Raw genomic sequence first — 23911 nt, 5'->3', positions numbered from 1 at the left:
CCCTGATTGAAGAATTCTAGTCCTGGGTTTGCACCACGGGAAGCAAGCCTTTGTCATTTTTTGGTCTTTTCTAATAAGAAGTATGTTCTACCTCCCTGTGGGTAGAACTCTCCTCTCCCAAAAGAAACAGAAAGAAGATGTGGATGACAGATAGCCAAAAAAAATTCACTACCCTGCATGAAATGCATTGAGTTCATTGTGGGTGGGAGGATGCTTCTTACTCCCTCCTGATGTTTCCTTCCATGTGAAGGAAACTCCATCAGTATAATCCCCTTGCCTTCACACCATCACACCTCCTTGGGTATGATGTAATGATATCCTGGGGGAGTCAATGGGGGTGTGTTAACTCTCTGCCTTCCTCTTTCCTTTCCCTGTGGGAAGACTCATTTTATTTTATGAAATACTTTGTGGATTGTTACTGCTCATATACTATTGGGGCCCCCTCCCCAAAACCTCCATTTCCTCACGTTCAAGGCTCCCTGATTCAACCCAGGCCCTTCTGGCTTCCTGGAAGACAGACTTCTTTCTTTAAAAAAATGTTTTTATTAGTACATTATAGTTATAAATAAGAGTGGAGTTCATTTTGACATCATCGTACATGCATGGAATTTAATTTACTCCATTTCAGTCCTTGGTGCCTCCTGTTCCCTTCCTCCCTCCCTTTTGTCTACTCTACTGATTGGAAGATGGATTTCTAAGAAACCCAGGTAATCGCCCTCACTAACAGCTGTCAACCACTCCACAAATATAAACTCTACTGGAACAAATGTACAGCCATTCCATGGGTAACCACATTAGAACTCTAAATAAAAAGAAGCAGCGCAGTTCTGCCCACCAGTTCCAATGGTTTTCACTTGCCTGAGTTCCCATCAGTTCTTGTCCCAACACTAAACATTTTTTTCTTAAACCTGCCATTTTTTGCAACTTCCTAAGCACCAGATATCTTGATAAGCACTTTAAACCATATCACCAGCAATGTTTTATTACCAGAATCCCCCCCCTTTTTTTCACTTCCCCAGAATTCCTTTCTCTTATAAAAAGAACATTTGTTGAGACCACACTAGGCACCATACTATGCCCTCTTTTGATCCTCATGACCCAGCTTTTGTATGTATGTGTCCCACCCCTCCCCCAATTCTCCAAAGGAAGTTCTGCTGCCCAAGGAAGTCCAGGGACCTGCCATGGGCCCCAGGGTAGTTGGTTTCCTTCTCCTCAGAAGGAGAAAATGTCTTGGTTACCACTTCCCCATTTAGGTTTCCAGGGGCCAACTGGGGTTTGACTACCAGATCCTTTATTCTTATTGCCTTTGTGGCTTTGGGGTTTTCGGGAGCAATTGCCAGGTATCCTTGAGCAAAAGATGCCCCTCTTTCCTGATATGTCAAACATCACAAGGAGAGATGGAGGAGTCCAGCTAAGAGCCATCCAATGAGGAGATACTCACTGAGTCGCAGAACAAATGGGGAAGCAAACAGGGCAGCTGGGCAGAACTTCCAGAGAAGATCTTGCCCCAGAGCTGCAGAGCCAGCAGCCTCAGCCCTCTGGGAAGTGAAAGTGGCAGGCCAAAAGTGGGCTCAGTTGAGTTTTCTGAGTGAGTTTCTTTCTGTTTTGTGTCCTGAAATAAAAATAAACTTGGATTGCACAAGTAGAATTTGTGGGAAGGCAGGGGGTATATCTTAAGGAAGCCTAAATCAGCCAGGTCTAGAGGACTAGAGCCAGAGAGAGGATGCATCAGAGACATACCAATATCTGTCTGTCTGTCTGCCTCTCTCTCTCTCTCCCCACTTTCTCCTGAACGGCCATCTCTGCTTTTACATGTTATGGCTGGTGATGTCCACGCTCCCAAAGAAACACCAGGCTGAATCCAAACCCAAGGCCAGCTTTGGGGCAGTGGGGGGAGGGCAGAAATGTCACCCCTTCCTAAACTGGACCACCCACCACCCCCAGCACACTTTCTTGAGGTCCTTCCTCTGCTGGCTGCAGAAGTTGGTGTTCACCCTCATGCACATCACCCCAGGGATCCACCATGGGGGCTCAGGAGGGCTGAAGCCAGCACCTTTCTTTCTAGGGGTGTTCTGAGAAATCCCTTTCCACATGGTTCCCTGTCTATATTGTGGACCTTCTTGCAGGTGGTGGGGTTCTACTCAGTACCAGGGAAAGAAGCAAAAGATTCTCTCACTCAGGGAAGGGGCAAACCACACCAGTCTTTCATCCCCCCAAATGGAGTCACCTGGTCCTACTTTCACGGGGTCTCCTTTCCTTTTGGCTTACAGATTACATTATTCAGCCAGCCTCCAAGGTCTGTAGACATTCATTCTATTCCCTCATTCTATTCAGGCCATACCTATTCTGAACTGGTCACTGGGTACAAAGGCAGAGTCCCTGTCCTCAGGAGGCTCATAAGAGGTGGGGGCAACTAACCCATTGAAAAGGAGGAACCCAGATGTCCTCCTGATTCTCCAGCCTGCAGGCTGCACTTCCTTTTAATGTGCAAACAGCAACCATCAACCATCTGAGCCCTCAACCTGCAAGACCTCAGGAAAGTAGGTCTCTGACCAGGTTCCCTTTGCCAAAAATCTCTGAGAAAACTTACAGGTTGTAAGTGTCACCCCTCTGCTTCACTGGACCCCAGGGGACCAGACCAGGACTTTCACTCTCCAGCTGCTGCTTCCCTTAAACTCTTCCCCACTGTGAGCATATTCCCAGAGGACCCCAAAGCCCCTTCTCTCCTCTGGGTTCTCTTCACAGGTGACCTTGTCCAGTCTTGTGGCTTTTGAATATCATCGATTTGCCAATCATCGGCACTGACCTTTCTCTGAGCTCCAGACTCGTGTCCAACTGCCTGTCATCTTTACTAGAGGTCAAGATAAGCAGTTCAGACTTAACTTAGCGAAAGCATACTCTGGACTTCTGGCCCTGCCATATCCAACCCCACCTGCTCCCCCCTCGCCACGTCTCCACCTGGGCTGGCTTCAGTATAGGACACAGCACCATCCACTTCGTTGTTCAATCCACAAACCTGAGAGTCACTCCTGGGTCCTCTCTTTGCTCGTGCCTGGCAGCTAGCTCTGCTGACACCACATCAGGCTCCTTCCTGAATTTGCCTTCTCCTTTGCATCTCCATCCAGAGTTCCCTAGACAATGTGGCCATCACCTCTTGCCTAGATAAGAGGGGTGATGTCTGTCTGCTTTCATCCTGGTCCCCTGCAACCTGTTCTCCACACAGAACACGAGTGAATATTTTAAATGTAAATACTACTCTCCTGCTTAAGCCCTTTTTGATGGCTCCCCATCACAGTTAGAATAAAATTCAATTTCTTACTCTGACTTACAGTGCCCTGCCTAGCTGTCCCCTGACTACCTCTCTTAAGCCAGTGTTCTCTCTCTCTCCCTTCCTCCCTCCCTCCCTCCCTCTCTCCCTCCCTCCCTTTCTTTCTTCCTCTTTCTCTCTCTCACTCAGCCATACTTGACCTTCTCTCTGTTCATCAGGAGAAATTGGACCCACCTCCACCCATGGGCTTTCCTAATAGTCGTTTCCTTTGTCTGGTAAGCTCTACCATCTGGGAGGGATTTTGGTCTCTGTTTTTAGGAAAATTGATTGTTTGTAGATGTGTCTGCTTGTGTGCATGTGTGTACATGCACGTGTCTGCTTGTGTGTGTGTGTGTGAATGCCTATGTGTATGCATGACTGTCTGTCTGTCTGTTTTTACTAATCATGTATTAATGCTATAGAACCAATGGCTTTGCCCATGGGCTACCACATTAGGAACTTTTTGCCTGAGACCAAACAATTCTCCTAGACCATCAGGAGGTTCTATTCTCCCAGCCTATTTTCTTAGCAGATAACATGACTTTGAACCTAAAACAAAACAAATCACTTTGAAGTCTTTCCAACAATGAAAGGACCATAACTTGGTAATCATAATAATATGAAAACAAAATAGAATTTAAGGCCAAATCATTAAATGAGATTAAAGAGGCTCATATTGAAAGAACAGAAGCTATATTGCTAGAACAACACCACACACAACATAGCTTTCAAAAATATAAGGATAAGTTGATAGCACAATTTTAGTTTTCATTTATTCATCCAACAAATGATAGACTATTATGTGCTAGGTACTGTTCTAAATGGTGGGGAATAAGCACTGAACAAAACATAAAATCCCCGAGACTGTAGAACTTATAGGAAACAGCAGTTTTTTATAAAACATGTAATAATATTATAAAAGTAATATTATAAACTACATATTTGCAATAATAATGGGTCCTATGGAGAAAAATAAAGCAATGACAGTGGATGGGAAAAAGCAAGTATATGAATACTTGCAATAACTAATGTAATCCAAAAAGACCTAATAAGGTAACATCTGAGCAGAAACCTGAAAGACAAAAAGGAAGCCATGCAACTCTCTGACAGATGAAACTGTAAGTGCAAAGGCTCTGTGGCAGTGTGGGGTGGGGTGGGGGGAAGTACCTGGCCCTTTTGAAAAAAGCTAGGAGACCAGGGTGACTAAAGTAGAATGAGCCAGAGAGTTGTAAAAGATGAGGTTCAAAAGGTTGGAGATGAGCATAGACAGCTCAGGGTGGAGCCTAGAGAGTATTGTGAAGACTTTAGCTTTTATTCTGCATGAGGAGTGATATCGTTATAAGGTTTTGAGCGGAGAAGAGACATGATCTTATTTATACTATAAAAGAATTATTCAGATTGCTCTGTGGAGACCAGAAGTGGTGGGTAAGTAAAGACAGAAACCGAGAAATAAGCAGGTAGCAATTGCAATAATTCAGGTGTCAGATAATGCTGGCTTGAAGCATGGTGGTAGACTTGAGTTAAAGATTGAAGATATGGTTGGATTCCGGGTGTATTTTGAAGCTAGGACTGACAGCATTGGTTAATGACTTCCATGTGGGATGTGAGGAGAGTCAAGAAGGATGGCGAAACTGCAGAACAAGACTAGGAGAATTAGGAATTTGACTTTTGAAGTGTAAACTTAAAATGACCCTCATATACCCAAGTACAGGTGTTAGAAAATGTAAATTGCTAGGCAAAGGAAACACTTGATGCGTGCGAATCCATGTGCATGTGTGTGCATTGTGTGATGTGTACATGTAGGTGTGTTGACGTTAGGCCACTTCTGTCTCTTGGTGGTCGTGTGATCTTGGCAAGTCACCCAGCTTCTTTGGAACACAGAGATAATCAGGCCTACCTTCCAGGATGTTTTAAATCACATCTACAATTTTTTGACACTCTGCCTAACCAAAAAAAAAAAAAAAAAAATTGTTTTTAATTCCTCTCTTTTTGCAAATGAGAAGACCTTAGTGGCTGACTGCTAATGAGCCAAATCAGCAGAAGTGAGGCAATCAGACTGCCAAGGCTAAGCTAGCCAGACTTCCAAGCTCTCACTTAGAGGACACTCACCCTGGGAACCCACTCATTACGTTATGGGAAGTCCAGGCCACAAAAGAGGCCATATAGAGAGGTTCTAGCTCAGCTCCAGCTAAGGTCACTGCCAGACTTGCAAGTGACAGAGACTTCAGATGATCCCAGCTGTTCCAGCTAACGTGGAATGGAGCAGAGATGAGCTGTTCCCATCGAGCCATGCCCAAATTACAAGTCTGTGAGCAAAATGGCAACTGTAAGTACATGATGTGCATCGGAAAGCCATCTAGAGGGATGGAGCCATAGTCCGTAAATATCCTGAGCTACTCATCTAGCAAATCTGGTCAAGTCTTCCAGAGGAGAACATCCAATCAGCCAGGCTCTGAGATTTTCAGCATTAGGAAGCACCACCAGGACGCCTTGCAGCCATCAACTGGCCCTGGCCTCCTCTCAAGTACAGTCTTCTATCAGGTCCTCTCGTGCGTAACTTAATAGCACCCAGAGAACTCCTTCAATGTGCTATACTCAGCTACATCTGCTTCCCACCCATCCCCCGCCCCCATTCCCTTTGTCCACACTCCCTTTTCCTCCCCTAGACTCCGGGAACTAGATTGGCAGGTTTCCCAGGACACAGGGGTTTATTTTTCCCAATCCAGTCTAAGGCAGGATCCAAAATCTTCCTGAAGTAAGAGCTTCTTCCCACTTCCCTAGAGACATAAAGTCTGGGGCTACTTCCCAGAAATAGGCAGGGCACAGTGACTTGACGCAATGACTTCCTAGAAGATGGGAGAGCATGGTGGAGAGAGGCCACCATCAGCTGCTGACAACCTCAGCTACTGATACAGCAGGAAGAAGGAGTTGGGACAATACACGTGAGTTAGTGAACAGGATTTTGAATAATCACATCATCTCCAGCCCCCTGTAAAGTGTCCCCACCAAGTTTTATTGGTTCCCAAGACAAGTCTTACTTATGCTTAAAAAAACAAGTCCTTTCCCAGAGTGACCCTTCCTGTTCTGCTGATCCCTGTGTCCTCCATACTCCTTCCAAACCCCACTTCCCACAGCTGCTCCTGCTGGGCACAGCTGTTGTTTGCAGCTGCCTCAGCCACACTGCCAGGGAGGGGGTAGTGGGGGCTCCCCTGCTGTACTCCTGGGCACAGAGGACACAGCTGCTGCTTCCTGCTGTTCCACCAAAGGTCCTTCCCACACACCCCAAGTTCATCAGGTCAACGAGCCCTCTAGGAGATGTGCGCTGGACGCAGAGCAATAGTGGATTTGCTAAGGCTGCTGTAGCAAAGTACCACAAATTGTGAGGTTAACAACAGAAAGGTCTCATCTCACAGTTCTGAGGCTGGATGGCTGAGATCCGGGCATCTGCAGCCTCGGTTCCTCAGAGGTCGGTGAGGGAAGGATCAGCTCCAAGCCTCTCTCCTTGGCTGGTAGATGGCCATTTCCTCTCCGTCCCTTCACACTGTCTTCCTTTTATGTGGTCTATCTCTGCCCAAATTTCCCCAGCCATATTGGATGGCCAGTTGAAGCCACCCTTAATGCCTTCACTCTAGAAAGGGCCTATCTTTAAAGGTTACATTCTGAGATACTGAAAGTCAGGACTCAAGTTACCTTTCTGTAAGTGACACAATCTGACCACAGCAGGTTCCTTCTGTTCATGTTCCAGGAGTGACCTGGAGGCCATAGACCTCATTCATATGAATGAGGCCAAGGTATCATTTGGACAGTACATTTTGCTAGCTCAGTTCTGCCCCACCCCAGCCTAGGTGACTGCAGGGCTCAGAACCCTCACAAGGCTGCTTTGCCCCCGTGTCTTCAGGGTTTTCAGCAGTGTCTGGGCCCACCGAAGCTGCTGCTCACTCTACCTGGGGCAGCAGGACAGTGTTCTACATGGACAGGTGCTCACATTGTACTGCCTGCCCTTTGACTTCCTCTTGATGGACTGCAGCCTGCCATCCCTCTTGGAGCAATCCTTGTACCCCTGATCCTGTGCCTTGCACAGATTCCTTCATTTCCTATTCAACCATGTGTCTCTTCTGTGCCAGGAAGCTCCTCCCTTCTGGTTCAGAGACAGGAGCTCTTGGGCAAGAATGGTTTGACTCCCCTCCCCACGAATGTAATCACCTCACCTTCCACCCTCACTGCCCTCCTGTCACCTCAGAGGGGACGTTTCTCTCTTGGTTCAAGGCTTCTGTCCACATGTTTGTGCTTGGTCCCTTCTTGTCTGCCGTGAGAGGTGCCTCTCGGTTATGGGCTGCTAACCCACACTTTCTCACATCTTCAAATGCTCCCTCCCTAAAATATTCCTCTTTGCCTGTAAATATTCTCAATGTTAAAAACAGAAGAAGAAAATAAAAGAAAGAGTCTGGGGGTATAGCTAGTGGTAGAGTGCCTACTTGGCATGCACAAGGCCCCAAGTTCAATCCCTAACTCAAGAGAGAGAGAGAGAGAGAGAGAGAGAGAGAGAGAGAGAGAGAGAGAGACCCCTTTTGTACCTTTGACTTGTACCTTTTGTATCTAGGTTTGATACTCTTTCTTCCCTTTCTCCTCCAAGTTATTCAAAAGTGTTGTCTTATACTTCGAGCTCCACATTGACACTTCTTGTCCTTGACTCCTTATGATCTTCAGGGCCACAGAAACTTCATTAATGCCAAGTCCAGTGAGCACTTTTTCCCCCTCGTCTCACTGGCCTTTCCTACTGCATTCAACTATGCAGGCTCAGTCCTTCATCTTCTCCCCCAAGAGCAGGGTACTGGAATTGCCCTCAGTGGTTGCCTTTCCCTCTTTCTTTTCTCAATATCAGAGTTGAAACAGAGAACGTGGAAGCCCAGTGGAATTGTCCATTCTCCATCTTTCCTGGCAGGTAGGTAGAGCACTCTGATTGCCAATAGGAAGTGAGCGCCCTTGGTGCTGTGAACCCAGAGATGAGACCCTCAAGTTAAGGGAAGTAACATCAACTTACAAATCTGCGTTCCAGATGACTCCTTAGGACAGAGCCAGCTCTATTAGCAATGGACTACTCAACACTGAACTATTCATGTAAGAAAAATAAGCATATATTTCCTCTAAGCCATTGTGTGTGGGAACTTTTTGTTACAGCAGCTTAACCTGTACTCTAGGCAACATAACATTGACTCACTAGCTGGCAAGCCATATTCCTTTTGAAACCTCACCATTCCCATCCAACCTAAGTCTTCCTGTTACACTGTCTTGTAGCATCCTGTATTTCTTCAAAACACTTTTCACAGTCTGAAACTAAATAATTGTGCAACATAGTGGTCACTATTGAATGCTGTTCCAATATCTCTCCATCCTTCCTTCTTTTGACCACAAGGAATCCTGATTTTATTCAGGTGTGCATTGCACCTCATCCAAACTTGGGCTGCATGAAAAGGTGAGGTTTGGCCAATTAGATTCTATCTTGTAGACTTTGAAAAGCAATGAGCCACTTATCAAAAGGATCTATGATTGAAAGGCCATAATGTAGAGAAAGCTGGTGAAACTAGAATAGGCCATGTGCAAGCCCAAGTGAGCCAAAACTAAGAATGAGACGGGCCTGGGAATAGAAAAGAAGCAGGGGTATGTGTGCACACTGTGTCACCAGTGACCCATGCATCCTGTCTTCAGAGGACCTGCTGCCACCTCAGTTCCAGGATTACCTCCCAATTCTAGTTGCTGTTCTTGGCAATAATACAACCTACCTCTGAAGGTTAGTGTGAGATTAAAATTAAGTAATGGGTGTAAATTGCTGACATGTGCCTGGCCTGCTGCAGTCAACAAAAGTAGACATTGTTTCACTACCATTACTTTTATCCTCCTCACTCAGCTCTCTTCCATTTGCCCTGTCCAAGGTAGAGCTCTGCATCTTGTCACAGACACAGTCTGAGAGCTGCTTCTCCGTAGGGCCTCCTGGAGCCAGGCCTGCATGTGTCCGTGGAAGGAGGCAGGCAGAGGAATGGCCTGTAATTGATCCCAGTCAGGGCTGGGCCGGTCCTGTCTTCCTTGGCTGGGGCCTCAGGAAGCAGGGTGCTGTCTGATTTATGTCCATGTTGCACCAGGGATGACCTGGTGCCTTCTCTACGTGTTCTAGCATCAGACAAGGCCATAAAACGGAATTGGTGCTGCCTGTTTGTTCCTTTAGGGACAACTTGTCCGCGGATGCACCCAGCTCAAGTCAGTCCCTTGCAGAATCCTCCCTGGGAAATGTTATTCTGTGTGGCCACCCTGTGAGGTCAAGGTTGCCGGGAGTTCAGGACCCTGATCTTGACACAATATCCAGGGACAATGAACAGAAGGAAAAGTCTCACTCTCATGTGCCTGCATGGCTTCAGTGAGCACCTGTTTGCAAATGTCTCCCAACCCACATCTTGAATCTATACTTCCCTTCAGTTTCAGTCCCAGCTGTCCACAGGCCTGCTGGACACCTCCTCTCACATGTCCCCAGTTCCAGCCTAAACTCCCATTGACCTGCCTGCCTGCTCATCTCCCTGTTCCTCCTCCCCTGGTGTTTTAATCTGCTTTTCTTTCTTTGCTGCGACCAAGACTTGGAAAGGTTTATCTGGCACTCATGGTTTCAGAGGTCTCAGTCCAGACTCTGGGTTTGAAGTGAGGCAGAACATCAGGGCTGAAGGGTATGACAGAGGAAAGCAGCTCAGAACGTGACAACCAGGAGGCAGAGAGAGCCCCACTCACCAGGGACAAAACAGATCCCAAAGGCACACCCTCAGGGACCCACTTCCTCCGCCACACCCTACCTGCCTTCAGTTACCTCCAATTAATCCATTCAAGTGGATTAGTGCAGTGATTAGGTTAAGGCCCTCATAACCCAAACATTTCCCCTCTTAACTTTCTTAGTATTGTCTCACAAATGAGCTTTTGGGGGACACCTCATATTTAAACCATAACATCTGGTTAGCACCACAGTGAGTCTGAGAAAGCTGCTTCTTCTGGTCATGATGAGTATCTTCATACAATTTCCTCTTTGGCCCTGTTTTTTTTTTTTTTTTTTTTTTTTTTAGTTATACCTGGACACAATATTTTTATTTTGTTTATTTTTAGGTGGTGCTGAGGGTTGAATCCAGTGCCTCACATGTGCAAGGCAAGCACTCTGCCACTGAGCCACAGCCTCAGCCCTGTTTTGTAGGTAGGGCACTTGTCATGAATTTACCATCATCCATATCCCTGTATATCTCCTATAGATAAAGACTGTGGACTCCTGGAAACGAAGAATGGGATCTGACTCATCCCTGTACCCCAGTGCCTACAATAGAAACCTGGCACAGAGGACTTCTACTTCTAGCTGAATGGTTGAAGGAATAAACATAGGAACAGAGATGGGCCCATTCATCAAGACTATCTTTATATATATATATATATATATTGTTAGGTCGGTGGTGGCAACTTGGTGGCTACTTGGTGGCAACTTAGAACAAAGCAGCCCGCGCGGGAAAAGAACATCAATCAGATGCCGGCGGGAATGCCTGTCAATCAGTCAGATCTCCTGACTAACGCCTGTCAATCAGCAGGACCCCCTGGCCAATCCTGGAGTTCAGCCAACTCCCCTGACCAACTCCAAGGGGGCAAGGGACCCTAAAAACGCCTTTTCCTGTCCCAAGCCCTTCCCTTCCTGCTGTAAGCCCCATAAAAGTCCAGTCCAGTTGAGCTTCCACACGGTTTCTCCTCAGACCCTTCTCCTGTCTCCTCTGTGGGTCTGATCCAGTTCCGCCAGGGAGTGAGATCTCAATAAAGCCTTGTTCAGCGGCCCTTTTAAATCTGCCTCCTTTGGTCGCTGCCCGCCTCGCCTGTTCTGATATATATATATATATACACATACACACACACATATATGTATAATATATATATATATATATATATCTTTATTTTATTTACTCATTTGTTTATTTATGTGGTGCTGAGGATCGGACCCAGTACCTAAAGAGTGCAAGGCAAGTGCTCGACCACTGAGCCACAACCCTAGCCCCTGAGGTAATTCTTAAAAAAAAAAAAAAAAAAAGAACAGGCCATCTGAAGTTCTACTGGGAATAGTGAAATTAGATATTAGCTTCCTGGAGCCTGCCGTGGCTGGAAATTCAGTGAATTGGAATTTTAATCCTCAAGTTCATTTGGTTAACAGTATTTGGAGGTGGAGCCTTTAGAAAGTAATTAGGATTAGATGAAGTCATGAGAGCCGAGCCCCCATTATGGCATTGGTGGCTTTGTACCAAGAGAAAGAGAGATCCGAGCTGGCATACTTTTTCTATCTTGCCATGTGATGACCTCTGCCATATTATGATGTAGCAAGAAGGCCCTCGCCAGATGCCAAGCAGATGCTGGTGCCAGCCTCCAGAACTGTGAGCTAAATAAATCTCTATTCTTTATAAAGGATCCCATTATAGCAACAGAAAATGGACTAAGGCAGAGTCAGAAAGACCTTATTAGTTGCATGCCCTTTCATGTAAGAAAACTGAGACCTGGAGAAGTTAAACAACTTTCTGAGTTTGAACAAGAATTTGGAGGCATCGTTCCTGAGCCAGTCCCCAAACCACCTAACTTCACAGTCCACAGTGCCCTCCTCTCTTCCTACACGCTGAGCTTAAAGTCACTTCTTCACAAACTCCTGAGCTTGGCTTCCAAAAATAGAAGGAAGGTAGAGGGTATTCTAGACGATCTACAACATTTTATTAATGGGATTGATCTACCATTAATAAATTAAATTAAATTAGATTAAAAAACAAGATAAACTTCTCAGAAATGTCCAGTCCCCAAAGCAAGTATAAGATCATATGACCATGTGGCTCTCTAAACTTTAGTTTCCTCATTTGTGAAATGGTAATAATAGTAGCACCTGCCCTGACATGCCTGTTTTTCCATTTTAGGCCCTTTCAATAGATGGTAGTATTATTCCCTGTGATTTTTCTGGACTCTCAGGAAGAGGATTACCCATCCCTACCCTTGCAACACAATTTTGCAGAACCTCTGTGTGGGAGGAATATACCTCATTGACCCCTTGGTGCCAGCCTAGGCCATTGGTTTCCCTTGTCCAATGGAACAGAAGTGACATGTGCCACATCTCAGCAGAAACTTTGAGTCTTTGCAAAATTCACCCATCACATTTTTTCTTGTCTTCAGATTGATATAGGCAGATATTTTAGTCTGGAACCTAGAATGTGAAGACATGTTGAACAGAAGTTTAAATGATCTGCAGCTGTCATTTAACGTAAGTAGAAATAAATCCTTTTTTTTTTTTTTTTTTGTCAGTCATTGAGATTTTGGAGTGGTTTCTGTAGCACAACTTACCAAAAGCTGACTAATGTTTTTTAAAAATATTTTTTAGTTGTCAATGGACCTTTATTTTATTTATTTATATGTGGTGCTGAGAATCTACCCCAGTGCCTCACACATGCTAGGCAAGTGCTCTACCATGGAGCCACCACCACAGCCCCACTAATAATCTTTTGGCTGTGATATAAACAGAATCATCAGGGACAAATTAAAAGGGAAGATGGGATTTGTAGTTGAAGAGATCCATAAAATGCATCAAATTCCAGGTAGCTCTAGGGATGAGAATTAGTGTTTAGGGTAAGCTGCCATAATAAAGAAACTCCAAAATACAACTCTTAAATAAGATACACGTTGACTTCTCTCTGATGAAAGGGCCTGGAGGTAAGTGGGTGGCCCAGAGTGGCCAGGCAGCTTTGCTTCAAGAGGTTGCACAAAGATCCAGGTTCTAACTAACTCCCTGCTCCTTCTGGCCCCCATGTTATTAGTCTCATTTATACCATGTCTGCAGTCCCGACTACAGGATGGAAGAAAGAGAGAAGTACGGGCAGCCAGTGATCCTTTAAGGATGTGACAGAAAAGTTGGCCACATCATTTCTACTCATAACCCATTGACCATATTTTACTTACATGGCCATTTCTAATAGAAGGGGGGTAAAAAAGCTGGGAAATATAGTTTCTAGCCAGGGGGGGTCACCTGCTCTGATGAAGTTCAGAGGGCGCCTCCTAATGGTAGAACCCAGGAGGAGCTAATTCAGTGTTGTCCTAGAGCTGGCTCACACAAACTCATGAGAGTCAGTTGCATGAATTTCCCCAGATGCTGCATTTCTTGACATGGGCCTTGAAATCAGCCCTGAGGAGAGTATTTACACCACAGAAATTGGCCAACACTCCAATCTGGGCTCTGCCCCTCCCACACCCTCCACCAAAAGGCAACTCAACATTTGTCAGCACTGAGGATAGTGGGTGCTGGGAGGCAGTTAGCAGCGTCTGCCATAGCCAGGGCATGTCTTCTTGGTGTCTCTGTTGCCTTCTTCTCTCACTCTGACCACCATCTCCACTTTTTGCTCTGCAAGCAGCCCTCCTTTTCTCAAATTCATGAGGGTAGCTCCTCTGTTATTTATTTTCCTTGGCCTATGGATTGCCTGCCCTGGGCAGGATGTCTACCTACCTTGGGCAACTCAGCTCTGCCCAGGGCTGGAGGAGCTCTATCACCACCATGCATAAAACTGACTCGAGAGGATCTGTGGGTAAAACTAGCAATAGAGGTAGGCACTGTATGCATGTGAGGAGGGGAAGCTCTTTCCTCCACCCTACCACAAGGTTTAATTTGTAGCAGACTCTCCTTGTGATGCTTTTCTAGTATTCTTTTGTATCGTTTATGATCATGTGGCTGTCTGGTGAAAAATGTGCTTGTTGGGGTGACAAGAAGCCTTTGACTGTGCCCTGTATTACAGGGGTATTGTTTAACCATATAGACAGTGATAGGAGAGATTTGCAGGAGAACTGAAATACCTACCCTAGGAAAAGTGGCAGGGGCAAAATCATTAAGGAGGAAAGAAAAGAACACAGACATCAGAGTCAGACAGATGTAGGCCCACAGCCCAGCCCTGTCCCTTCTCATTGGATGACCTTGGTCAAGTTCATCTAATGCATGCCTTATTCTGCATACATGCCAGGCCCCTGTACCTGACAGCTCTTCCCTCAAGTCCTTCAGAGGCTTCCCACCTAAAAGCAAGTCTCTGCCTGAACTCCTGTGCACCACCCCCGTCTTTTCTGTAGCACTAATTAGTATTTGGTCGTTCAACTTGAGTATTTGGTACTTATTTAAAATGCTTGGGACCAAAAATGTTTCAGATATGGGATTTTTTTCAGGTTTGGGTATACTTTGTATTCAGTATCTTGGGGATGGGATACAAATTTAAACCTGAAATTCATTTGTTTCATATATATTTTATACATATAACCTGGGAAATTATTTTATACAATATTTTGACTTCAACCTGTCACATGAGATTAAGCATGGAATATTCTACTCATGGTATAATGTTGGCATTCAAAGTTTCAGATTTTGAAGGATTTCAGATATGAATTTCCAGATTAGGGAAGCTCAGCCTGTATATATTTATCTACTTGCCTCTTAATTTTTCATCTGTATTGTACCAATCTGCACTCTCCACGTTAGTTTTGTTCATACTGTATCCTTGGCACTGTATCCTTGGCCAAAGACTGACATAAAGCTGCTACTCAAAATTCATCCAATGTATGAATGACTGAATAAAAAAAGAACAAAGTTAAGTTCTTTAAATCTTATCTGTAAACAGGGAGGATATTTAAAGCTTCTAATGAGTAAGGCAGAGGCAGTAAATATGGCAAACCAGCCAAGTTTCTCAGCCTGAACTTGAGGCACAGCCTGAACTTTGGAGGTTCCTGCTGGGCCAGATATCAACCTTTAGTTGCTAGAAGGTATAAAGGTCTAGGGAACCTCAGGGGAGAAACTGGGGGTGCCAGGGAGGTTAAGGAGGGTACTTAGAAGGCTTGGAGCAGGCTGGGCATAGTGGCGCACACTGGTAATCCCAGCAGTTTGGGAGGCAGAGGCAGGAAGGTCACAAGTTCAAAGCCAGCCTCAGCAAAAAGTGAGGCACTAAGCAACTCAGTGAGACCCTGTCTGTAAATAAAATACAAAACAGGGCTGGGGATGTGGCTCATTGGTCATGTGCCTCTGAGTTCAATCCCCAGTAATCACCACCCTCCCTCATAAAAAAGGCAACTTGGGTCAGTAGTCAATAGGAAAACATTTCACTAAACTAGCAAGCACTTGAGGCTCTACTGGTGCAAAGCAGCTAAATGTCAGCCACATCTGTAAAATGGAGGAACAGAGACCTAACTGAGCACAGGAGGAGCGGGAGGAGATAACGCACATAAACTCTGTGGCGTGTAAAAGAGGCAGGCCTACAATAAAGGAAACCCTAGAAATTATCCATAATGCTAGGACACACATAGCTACACTCTATCTTCCTGCTCCTCATCCCCACCCCAGCCCCAAGAGAGACAGAGAGTCCTCATTGCCAATTCCAGGTGTGCAGGACGAGTCTGGCTCAAGGTGAAGAGGCCATCAGTGCCCGGGAATGGGGAACATGAAGGAAGAGAACAGTGCTGGACGTCACAGTGGCAGAGAGTCCTCTGTTACTCGGGGAAGTTAGAAATAGGAGTCTCTCCCTTGAAAGCCTGGCCAGGCACCCAACTTCTGTTCAAGATTCCTCTGTATTCTTAAAGTTCCCTGACCCAAAAACTTCAGAGGCTCCAGAACTGAGGTAGGGATTTGGGTCTCAAGATTCCAGACCAGGGCCCTTGAATTTGCTTCTGTTTGAGTAATCCTTGGGCACAGACATCTTGAGCTGTTGGGGTCCTTTCCAAGTGGCACCTGCTACATCTGTCTTATATACAAGGAGGGATTACTATAAGGATAAGGAATGAGTCACAGGACCCAAGGCTGGAGATGGTACTGGGCCCCAGGATAGGAAAGCAATCTGCAAACTTAGTTTCCTGGGAAATCTGAGCAACAGCTCTACTTTTCTTCCTCACTACATACTGACTAGCTCTTTCTTTTTTCTGGTATGCATGGTGCCAACAGCTTCTGCCTATATACCATCTGCATACAAGGGAGGAGCTAGAATTAGCAGAAAGGCTGTGGGGCCTGGAGATGGTATATGATTGGCTCAGCTTGGGTCAGATGCCCACTTAAGTCATTATCTGTGATCTGGAGTGAAGGGCAGAATCACAAGTATATTAAGCTACTCTTCTCCCAACCCTGTAGATGCAAGAGGGGCAAGGCCATTTATAAAGATATTGCACAAGCAGTAGACACAGGTACTTTCTTCATGAGATATGCCCAATGTCACCCAGCTAGAAAATGGAACACTGTTATGGTTTAGATATGAGGTATACCCCAGAAGCTCACGTGTGAGACAATGCAAGAATGTTCAAAGGTGAAATGATTAGGTTATAAGAGCCATAACCTAACTGTATAGTGCATTAATCCACTGATATGAATTAACTGGGTGGTAACTAGCGCAGGTAGGGTATGGCTGGAAGAGGTGGATGCGGGGGTAACTTTGGGATCTATATTTTGTCCCTAGTGAGCAGAGCTCTCTCTGCTTCTCTTCTTGGCTGTCAAGTCCTGAGCCACATTCCTCTGCCACACCTTTCCACCATGATGTTCTGCCTCACCCTAGGCCCAGAACTATGGAGTCAGACAACCATGAACTGAACCTCTGAAACCATGAGCCAAAACAAACTTTTCCTTCTCCACATTGTTCTTATCAAGTCTTTTGGTCTCAACAAGGAAAAAGATGACCAACACAAACACCAAGTCCCAGTGACTCCTATGCTCTTTCCATTTTGTTCCAATTCAAGATTATGAAATGAAGGCCTCTGTGCCTGCAGGACACCAGAGGTAAAGCCCAGAGCCTCAGAATCCAAAGAGGGTTCAGAGAACTGAAGGCGGTATTTTTAATACTGGTTTCCCTGCTGGTCTATAACCTGGAGAGGAGCCTGAATTTAACAAGAGGCCTGGTAGGTAGAAATTCTCAGTATTTGTAGAACAAAAGAACAAATGAACTAATAATGAATGACTGAGTGAACCAAGAACTGTGCTCCCACATCTCTTGTAGAGATGGATTTAAAAAAAGAAAAGAAAAGGATAACAACAGTAACATTTCTTAGTATTCTAAGGGACTTTGCAGGTTTTAAATCATTATCATCAAGCCATTGAGTGGAGTATTATTATTCCCTTTTAAAAGTAAGATGCTGAGGCACAGAGAGGTTAAGAAAGACACCCAAGCTCACTAGGCTGATGGCAGAATCATTACAAATCTAAACAGCCTACTCCAGAGTTTCTCCTTAACCACGGCATCACACCATCTCCAAGATGCCAGCAGGTACCCCAGATTTAAGGAATCAGAATCTGGGGGTGGGCCCAGAGAATCTCTATTTTTAAAAGTTCACATGATTCTGATGCACAACCAGAATTACACCTACAAGTGCCAATCTAAACAACAGCAGTAAGCCCAGGGCTGTGTGGCTACAACAAAGGAGGCTGTTTTGACTATTTTGAGGCTTATCTGATTCTATGAACATAAAGCCTGCTGAATGATCATATTGTCTTTGTGACAAGGGAACTCAAATCCAGATCAATGACAAAGAACCCTCCGGGGAGGGGACCTTTGAGCAGAAGACCTGCCCAGAGGAACTGCCTAGGAGATATTCTCTCAAGCAGTTCCAGCTAGCAGGCCTCTGTCCTCAGTAGAGTCAGGACTGGCCGTACCTGCCCTAGTTCCTGGTCTTTGATCTCCCATCTGACCTCCTGTTCACCCCTGCTCTGATCTGGCAACTCCTGCTGGGTTGACACCCTCTCTGACCCCTGGCCTGCCCCAGTTTTCCGCCTCACTGCTCCAGGCTGATACCTTACCTCATGACAGCTCAGGCAGGACAATATTTGTATCAGCCACCAATATTAAAATCAAAATGCCATCTCTTCTAATGATGTAGCGACAAATGGAATATTTGTTCCACTGTAACTCTGAGAGTGGAATTCAGGTATCTTAAACCAACTCAACACTGTCACTGAGCATGGGATATAGAAACAGAAATAGCCCTTGGCACAAGCTGGCACAACGTGGGCTTTCATTCGTTGAACAAATGCTTTGTGAGGGCCGATTCCATGACAGTTACTGTATTAACATTGGGGGTGAAAAAGATGAACAAGTCATTGAGTCTGCCCCCAAGGAGTGCCCTTATGCCCAATTTTGCTGCCGTATTCAGAGATGAGATCAGGCAGTTAATTGGACCCAAGAGAAGAAAGGTTATCAGATTTCACTTTCAGAGAAGGGGTGTTTGTAGCTTAATCCAAGGCTCCAAAATGCTTCAAGTACTGGATCAGCTGATGGACACATGGGGAGATTGGTAATGCCCCAGAGCAGTTTTTAAACACTTAGATCTGTCTGTGCATCAGAGGTTCATGCCTAGAGATATGGGTAGCCTTCCTAGAAGGCACCAAAAGGGCCCAGGAGTGGGGTTCAGGGTACCTGTTCTGTTCCTGGCTGTACTCTAACTTGATATGTGATCTTAGACAACTCACATTTGCTTTCTGGACCTCAGTTTCCCCAGACGATGTATTTTTTCCTCTCAGTGCCCAGATCCTCAAAGCGTACTTGGTAAATGTTTATGCAGTGAATGAGAAAATCTCCAAAGTCTTTTCCAGCTCTGGTGTTGTAAGTCTATGTGCTGGAGACCTCTGAGAAAGAATAGAATTGACCAAGAAGAAAAAGGTTGATCCCCTTCCTGATGGGCCCTTAGTCATACTCTGTCCTGTCAGAGTGATCTGCCCTTCAAGGACCACCTCCCCTTTCTCTTTGTTCCCATCCTTCATTTTCTGTCTCTTTCCACTCTACCCCATATTGTTGTGGGTTGAATTGTGTTTCCCCCAAAAAAGATATATTCAAGTTCTAGTCTCCAGTACCTGTGACTTTATTTGGAAACAAGGTCTTTGTCAATTAGGGTGGGCCCTAATCCAGTGATTGTGTCCTTATAAGAAAAGGGAAATTTCGACACAAATACACAGGTAGAACTCCATGTGCCAACAGAGACAGATACGGAAGCGATGCATCCATAAACCAAGGTCTGCTGCAACTTGCCAGCCATCACCAGGAGTTCAGAGATGCATGGAACAAATTCCCCCTCTGAGCCCCAAGAAAGAATCCACCCTAATGATGCCAGATGTCAGACTTCTGGCTTCCTGAACTGTGGGAGAATCAATTTGTGTTGTTTCAACACACCCCAGTTTTCGGTACTTTGTCACGAAAGCCCCAGGAAACAAATACAATGCCATTATTTGGAGATTATCCCACTGATTAACAGAGCTCTAGAGAGCTCTGGTGGCCCTGACATCTCCACAATTATACACTGAAAATGAGTCATTGTGTCTACTGAGGATCTCTAAAACCAAGAAGCCTGACTTCCCTTGGGGAAAAAGATGGAGGAGGTCTTCCACATGATTATTATCCAGAAGAGGATGCTGGATGGGGAAAGATTGCCAGATGCCTTTTTTTTTTCCCCTCCCCACTAGGGACAGGCCAAGAATAAGGAGTTTTCATCACTGTAAGATGATGTCACATTTATTTTCATTCATTCATTAAATATATATGAAGCACTTACTATGCCAGGCACTGGTGGGTAACAGGACAAAGTGTGTAGATGGATGGAGGAGGAATGCTAAAGAAATAGAACACACATTCCCTGACTTCTAAGAGCCAAGCTGAGTTGGAGGGGCCTCTATGCAGCCTGACTTGGGGATCAGATGGTCCTGGTTGGGATTCTGGCTCTACCCACTGACTTCCATTGAGATCTTGGACAAGCTTCTTAATCTCCCTGGGCCTCAGGCTTACTGTGAGGATTAAATAAAATGATGTATAGAGCAGAGGGCCAGGATAAGTGCTCAATAAATATTTTGGAGAGCAAAGTTTATTTCCAGAAACAGTTCACTAAAAGAGCAGGGTGATTTAGATCAAGCAGGACCCCTCATCACCTCCTGCCAGATACCATCTGACTGAATGCTCAGAGCAGTTCTGGGAGGAAGTTAATCTCATTTTATAAATAATGAAACCATAGCTCAGAGATATCAAGCAACTTAGCCAAGTTCACTACACAGCAAGGAATGCAAAATAGAGCGCCTAAGCACACATTCTTCCTATTCCTGAGTGACATTTACATGCAAATCAGAAGGGGCTGGAGGGCAGCACATTGTTTGGGAGAGGGTCTAGGGCACTTCACTGAAGGCTGCAGTGGCCTGCATAGAAAGCACATTTACCAGATTTACATTTTGTTTAATTACCAAATGTATCTCTAGTCCTTACCATACGGTGTCCTGAACACTATATCTTAGAGCCTATAAAATGGGCACTGTTGTTTGTTCCGTTTTACAGATGTGGATATTAAGACAAAAAGCGGTTAAGCAACTTTCCTAACATAGTACAGATATTGAGTCACAGAAGTCAGAGTGTGTACATAGTGGGGTACAGGGAGGATTGACACCCCCCCACACAAACACACACAAGCCACCCTTTGGTGCTATTGCTGCCATAAGACCATAAGTAATTTGACCCTAAAAGGTGAATGGCAGAATGGGGCTGTTTAGTTCTGGGACCTTCTGAGTCAACAGCTTCTCATCCCTGGTCCACTTCCTGAAAGCTTTTTGCGCCTCAGTTTTGGAAACCCTTTGAGTACAAAGAGCTCATTTCCTGTGGCCGGGAAAGACGGGACAAGTTCCTGATGACAGCTCATCTCCCTCATTAAGGCGCTCATAAAAGTGTTTCAAGGAGGCTGACTTACAGCTCGACTGTTTGTCAAGATCCTCTTCTGCAAGGAGCCACTCCGGTAATTTGGTGCTAGGAGATGTGCAAGAGAAACCAGCTCCTTTGAGTCCAGGAATTATTTATGGTCCCAAGAAGAGAGTATGTCATTTGGAGAGATAACAAGACTTCACCAGCACAACAGGCTATTTAATGTGCCAGAGGGATTCGAGGCAGCGTCAAAATTCCAAAACCAGTTAGGAAGGCTTGAGAGACACTGTTGTACATGTCTCTCTGTAGAGAGTTTTCTGTGTCTCTGGTTGTCTGTTTTGAAGAAAACTTTTGGGACCAGGACAGAAAAGACAAAAGCTAACAATTACAACAGTTAACCCCTAGGCCAGGATCTGAACTAAATGTTTTTTGTACAGTAATTCATTTAATTCTCACAATCTTCCAATTCTATTTTCCAAATAAGGAAATCTAGGTACCGAGAGGTTATATAATTTTCTTGACATCACACAGCCAATGAATGGCCAAGTCAAGATTTTAATCTGAGTCTATGTTTGTGCTCTTAAGCATCAAATAGTCATAATTTAGAGAGAATTGGGTTTTAAGTCAGTCCAGTAAAGTGGAAAGCATGTGTACACACCCACCCACACACACACACACTTTTCAAAATTCTTTCCAATGCCTATATAGTTTGGCATATTTCATTTAAGACTTCAGGTCCCATCCAGTCATTCATATATAGTACTTTAAACTTAAGAGAACTACTGAGCTAAAAATGTCTACATGCAGATGTTTGTGCTTTTAAGCTACCCTGCCTCTAGGTGAGCTATGGAATCCACAGGGGTGAAAATAAAGAGACAGAATTCTAGAGTGCACCTACCGACCCAGTGACTTCTCTTTTAATATTTAGCCTCTGTAACCTTAGCACATGTCACTTGTCCCAAGATATACTTGCTATAGGATTAAGAGATAAGTTTACATCTTGAAAGTTCTATTAGAGAAAGGAGTTCTAATGCCCAATCCTAAATTAAATGACACTGGTATAATGAAACTCCACAAGGCTATCTTTGGAGCCAGACAAACCTGGATTTGAACCCTAAATCTGCTATTTGCTAGCTGTGTAACCTTGGGCAATTTGTTTAATTTGCAAAAGTTTCTTAATCTGTAAAATGGTTACACCTATAATACTGCATTGAGAAGGCTGAGTTTAAAAGTTTCTAAAGAAATCAGTTTGAGAATATATGAATAATAATAATTAAGCTGGGCGAGGAGGCACAAGCCTGTAATCCCAGCCGCTAAAGAGGCTGAGGCAGGAGGATGGCGGGTTCAAAGTCAACCTCAGCAAAAGAGGAGCACTAAGCAATTCAGTGAGACTCTGTCTCTAAAATAAAATAGAAAATAGGGCTGGGGATGTGGCTCAGTGGTCAAGTGCTCCTGGGTTCAATCTCTTGTACCCCCCAAAATAATAATAATAATTAAACCTTAGCTCTTAATAGCTATCTGACCTAAGGGAGGTCGCATCCCCTCTCTAGGCCTCATTTTCCCTCATCAGTAATGTGGCTATATCTATTTTGCCTGCTAACCTCAAAAGTCATTGCAAGAAAACAGTAAGGAACTGGGCAGCTCATGTATGAGGATTTTCTCAACTGCTTGGGATACCTGGAATTGTGAAGAGGTGTTGGGAGACCCCTACTGGAGAAAAAAAACTCAGGAGAGTCCTGGGCCTGAAGTCAGATCTACACCTTTGCTGTTTGGTGTGGTTGTGTGACTTCGGAGGAGTGACCTAATTTCTCTGGGACTCCGTATTTCCTAATATCAAGTGAGGTTAACAGTACAAACTTCTCAGGTTTACCCAGAGAATCATATTCGGCAGAAAAGTATTAAGCACGTGATTAAGTACTCCGTAAGTATTTGCTGAATTTGAATCTCGTTGGCTGATCCAAACTCAGCCCCTCTCCCTACGTGGGATGGGAAAAGTACGCGGTACTGCCAAGCGGAGCTCAGGTAGAGGAGACGCTCCCCGGGGCCAGCGGACTCTTCACTCCCCCGCCCAGTCGTTGCCATGGCCACCGGTTCAGGTCGGGAGCAGCAGGGAGGCGTGTTTAGCCCAATCCCCACCTTTCCAGAGTGACTATTGGCTAGAGCAGCCACGTGACGGCGCTGGTATGCTAATATATGGTAATAGCCCCCACGCCCCTCCTCCCCGGGCCGCGTCCGAGTAGCCAGCAGGGTGCGCGGCGCCGAGCCGAGGGGGCGGGCTGAGGGGCGGCCCCCGGGAGAGAGCGGCCAGGTGGAGGAGGAGCGCGAAGGCGACCGCAGGTAACGGGCGGGCGCGTGCGCGCTGGGGTCGGCTCGCGGCGGACCGAGAGCTCGCGGGGGACTCCCGGCGCCGCGCTGCCGGCTTAACCCTTTGGGCACCCAGCTGTCACGGAGCAGCGGGGCGCGGCGGCAGGGCCCGGCCGCGCGAGGCGGGGCATTGCCGTGGGCATCGGCGGCAGACGGCGGACGGTCTGACCCGGGATCCGCAGCGCGGGGCCCGCGCGGGGACTGAGCAGCCCGGGCGGGCGACCTGCTGACCGCGGCACGCCGGGGCCCGGGACCCAGCCAAGAGGAGGGCTGCGGCGAACTCTGCGGCCCGGGCTTGCGGGAAGCTGCGGGGAACCGGCTGAAGTCCTGGCACTCGCGCGCTTTAGGGAGCGGGGATCCGGTCCGGCGCAGAGGCCCTCCTCAGCAGCCAGTGGGCTTCGCGGCCTGCGTCTCCGCCACTGTCCCGCAGAGTGCGGGGGAAACCGGGGGTCGGGCCTGACCACGGCGCCCCCTCCTCAGCCGCGGCCTGACAGTCCAGCCGCCGGCACTTTAGACCCAGAGTCAAGCCTGGGGTCGGGCACGG

At 46.0% G+C, this 23911-nt stretch overlaps 1 protein-coding gene across 1 annotated transcript in view; it reads left to right on the top strand.

The window, feature by feature from the left end:
• Window positions 1–23251: 23251 nt before the first annotated feature.
• Phc2 (polyhomeotic homolog 2) overlaps window positions 23252–23911 on the top strand; it is a 104684-nt gene continuing 104024 nt past the window's right edge. Inside the window, exon 1 of the mRNA XM_027937122.2 lies at window positions 23252–23340. The gene's annotated coding sequence lies outside the window, so the exon portion shown is untranslated. The remainder of the gene's footprint in view (window positions 23341–23911) is intronic.

This window comes from Marmota flaviventris, chromosome 10 (genome assembly GCF_047511675.1).
Source record: "Marmota flaviventris isolate mMarFla1 chromosome 10, mMarFla1.hap1, whole genome shotgun sequence".
Taxonomy (NCBI): domain Eukaryota; kingdom Metazoa; phylum Chordata; class Mammalia; order Rodentia; family Sciuridae; genus Marmota; species Marmota flaviventris.
Note: the sequence above shows the minus strand (reverse complement) of the source record. Positions and strands in the feature narration are given on the sequence as shown.